A 4,534-nucleotide genomic window follows, 5' to 3' on the forward strand; every position below is an offset into this window, starting at 1 on the left:
ACAACCCTTTACAGTACCGATGTCAGTGATGTCAAGTTAGTGTGAGCTATAAAGAAAACTGAACAATTATGGGGAGGGAACGAAGGTCACTGGTATGTTTTCACGAGTCTGCGCTACGATTCCAAGCAGTCAGGCGGTCGGTTAATCTCAGATGTTTTCGCCCATTTGGTAAATGCCCCGTAACTTTATCAATTCTTCCGTGACTCATAGCGAATCATAACATGGGTTTAGGAAGCTAAATAACACATTGCTAGGTGAGCTAGATGATTATCTTCACATCTTTAAGAAAAACAAATTGATTCCAGAAGAATAGAAGAAACTTACTCTACGTACTCAGAGAGGGATTAAATTTCTTCCATTTTCTTAAAGATGTGAAGATAATCATCTGGCGCACCTAACAGTGTGTTATTTAGCTTCCTAAACCCATGCTATGATTCACGGGAGAAGTTACAAAGCTACGGTGCATTTACCAAATGGCCGAAGACATCTGAGATTAACCGACCCTCTGACTGCTTGGAATCGTATCGTAGAGTCGTGTAAACATACCAGTGACCTTCGTTCCCTTCCCATAATTGTTCACAGTTTTTTACTGTAATGGGTTGTTCAATGCCGGAGGTTATTAAGGGGTAATGGAATACATTACTGTTTCCATCAATACTTTCCCTTTCACATGTAAACAAAAAAAAAAAAAAAGAACAAAAGAATGAGTGCTAAATGTACGTTTAACTTTCTTCAGAAAGACCTTACCAATTCATATTCCTTCACTTTATTTGATGTAATTTTCCAACAATTTTATTGTGTTTGGAAAAAGTACTGTATACAGCACTCACCCCAAACATATTTGTAATAATATAAGTTGTGATGAGTTCACTAATCCAAGTGATGTACTGAGCTGGTAGGTAATATTACGTATCATTTCGGCCATCTGGGAAGTGTTATCTGACTTGTATGCCTACTGTGTCATTACACTGGTATATGTTCACTAATTTATATATATCAGATTCAGGTATAGTACAGTACCCTCGCGTCCAACACGCGTTAGTCCAGCACGATTCACGTCCAGCACGGAGAGCAAATAATTAGAATTATTTAATACGATTTAATTACTTCAACACGAGTGTGTTAGCATAACACGCACAGAGCTCCAAGAAGTGGGCGAAATCCGCAGAGTTCACCTCTAGCACGATCACCCCCGGTCCAACACGGTCATACTGGATATTCCCATGATGATGATATCCAATGAAAACTCCTGATCAAGTAGCCTTCCCCACCCACTATCGAGACATGATCGTGATGCCGCCCAATTAAAAACGTATCTGCTGTCACGTGATGTTTTGTTTAAATTTCTCCCGCCACAGCGCCACTCAGTCGCATAATTCGCATTGGAAGGTGCTTTTTTCTTGCTGCATTTTCTGCCCTTGTTACTGCATTTTACCCTGCTCACGATGCCTAGGAAGCCTTCTGAGAACCCCAAGAAGCGACGGCACCTCCCTCAGGCCACCAAGCTAGAAAGCATCGAGAGGAAGAAGAAAGGGGAGAGGAAAGTTGACATTGCCAAGGCCTACGACATGAATGAAGCCAACGTGAGGACCATAATAAAAAACCAAGACAAGATCCTGGCAGCCGAAGGCTATCACACGGCACTTCATACCAGGTTTGCCGAGGATATGATGGTAAATCGGAACGGTAACGCGGTAAAATTGCCGACGATACCACGGGCATTTGGAATTCATCTGGATGGATTCCTGCCGAGGATATGACGGGCAAAACAGTGTGACCAAAACCCAGGCGACTCGACAGAGAATGTATCGTACTACAGCATTGAATATTTAGCCTGACACAGACTACATGTTAATAATTTAGAATAAATATCAATCATTTTGAAACCCTTCTCATTGGCGTGTGTACCAGTTTATAAACAAAGTTGCTTCTCCTTATTCTCTACCGAGTCAGGGACAACGATCACTTTCCACAGTCACGAGACGGGGCTCTGGTAACAGTGTGAGAAGCTTGCCCTTTGCCGAGGATTACAGAGTGCTAGGACAGGCAGAAGCAGGACCATCCATGGCCGTGGACGAAGATAGTGATTCTGAGTGTGATTTCGAAGGATTTATGAAGGAAGTTCAGGAGGAGCAACAGCCATTATCCGCTAGTGATGCCAGTAGCCATCCTCCGGGGACCCAGTAGGACCACCTACAGCCTTGGATACCACCTTCCATTCCCAGCAAGCCCACCAACACTATCCTAAAAGGTTAGTTATCATTCATAGCACAGTACCATTTATTATAATTACAATAGTACCAATATATGTATAGGTATATGGTAGGTATTTAGGGTGACTTTTCCTAGGGTTGCTGACATAATTCATTTTTCCCCATAAGCTCTATTGTTAGTCCAACACGTTTTTGGTCCAACACGTGACCCATGCATGACAATATTACCGTGTTGGACGCAAGGGTACTGTACTGTATTGATTGCAGTATTTTACAGTATACAGTACTCTCTCCAAACAATTGTAATACCATAAGTGGTGATGACAGTGTTCACCAATATATTTAAGGTACTGAGTGGGTAGGTTTTTGATTATTCGGCAAATCCAGTATCTCGGCATCATCCCGGTCCCATAGATGCCTAATAATGGGACTTTTACTGTACTATACAGGTAACTCGCACGGAACACGTGGGTTTCGTTCCTACCGTGCAGTGTTAGGTGCGAAATCGCGTATATTTAAACTACTCTGTATTTTGTTCCCTAGACCCCCAAAATGTGTTGTTTTGCTGTTATCTGTCACTGGTAATCACTAGAAAGCACTTTAAGTGGTTAGAAGGTTTATTTAATGTTATAACTCACAAATACAGTACTCCACAGCAAAACTTCAACACACAAATACTGTACGTAAACACAAGGAAACATTCCGACGCCGATCATAGGTAATCATATAAATCAGGTTAACTGGTACCAGTGCTTTAACTTACAAGTACATAACAGAACAGTACATATTTAACTTAGAATTGCAGTACTGTGATATCGAATGATTTCAGTACATAATCTATTAGGAATGGCTGGAAAAAAAAAAAATGTTATGAATACATTTTCACCTTTTTGATATACGTTTATGGTAGTTTCGAGTTATTTTTTATGTTATCGTTGTGCCCATGCTTGGAAAAGGGAGCGAAAGAGTTGAATTTTCAGTCCTAAATGAGAAAACTGCACGTCCTCCAAGGCTAAACTCTGCCACGGGAGAATAAAGTGGAGGGTCAGTCCGATTAGCAAGAAGGAAGTTGTGTCACAACTTCCAGCTCCCACACCACGAGAATGGCTAAAAATAGAGTCGTAATGCAGTTTCAGAACTAACATTAAGTCTAATTATTATGAATACAGATACAAAGCAGAAATAAATACGTTTACAGACGGGGAAAACGTACTTCTTCCGTCATAACATGTTCATCTTTCTCTATCATTTTACGTTCATCTTTATCATTTTACCTTGTTATTTTCGCAATATATATTGCTGTCTCGTAAACAGGGTGGTTGTTTGTGTTTTGCAAGGGAGGAAAAAGATTGTATTTTCTGTCTGGGTCAAGATAATGGGTGTAACTATGTGTGGTTAGGCATGGCCACGAGCGAAAAAATCGTACATCCACTCATCACGATAGCAGGTGGTGAACTGACAGATGATACATGAGAGGGTGAAGTCAAGGTCAGTCTCATGTCCCAGATTTTCGTTCACTTCCCGAAAGTTTTCACAGTTTTCTACACGTTGCATTGCATCAAATGATCCAAACCATTACTGCAAACCTGAGCAAATAGGTAAAGATACCAAGACAAAAATGTATTTTTCTCTTATTATAAGTCTTTAACGAACAAACAAAAAAGGCAATATTCCGACGCCGATCATGGGTAATCATATAAATCAGGTTAACTGGTTACAAGGCTATATTTAATGCTTTAATTTCTTACAAGTACATACCAGAACAGTAAATATTTAACTAACAAATACAGTACTGTAGAAAAGCAGTACAGTAAGAGTTTAATGAACAAACAAAAAAGGCAATATTCCGACGCCGATCATGGGTAATCATATAATTCGGGTTAACTGGTTACAAGGCATTATTTAATGATTTAACTTTATTTAAGTGCTTACAAGTACAGTACATACAAGAACAGTAAATATTTAACTTACAAATACTGTTCAGTACTGTGGAAAAAACGAACAAATAAAAAGGCAATATTCTGACGCCTATCAGGTAAACTGGTTATAAGACTTTATTTCTTGCTTTAACGTTATTTAATAGTACTTTAAGTTGCACATAAACTTACCAGAACAGTACAGTACTGTAAATATTTAACATACAAATACTGTGCTACTGTACTCGGGAATGTCTCACTCACTGAATAATTTCCCGCCTAGATCGTCACATAATCAAAACAAACCGCATGCTGCGGTGACGTTTGAGGATTTGATCTTTCAAAGGCCTCTCCTGCGTTAATTTGTAGTTTTCATAATGGTTCTTTAATCTTATGTTGTCTTAT

Source organism: Coenobita brevimanus, chromosome 86 (genome assembly GCF_032717465.1).
Source record: "Coenobita brevimanus isolate Jiangsu-jjx chromosome 86, ASM3271746v2, whole genome shotgun sequence".
Taxonomy (NCBI): domain Eukaryota; kingdom Metazoa; phylum Arthropoda; class Malacostraca; order Decapoda; family Coenobitidae; genus Coenobita; species Coenobita brevimanus.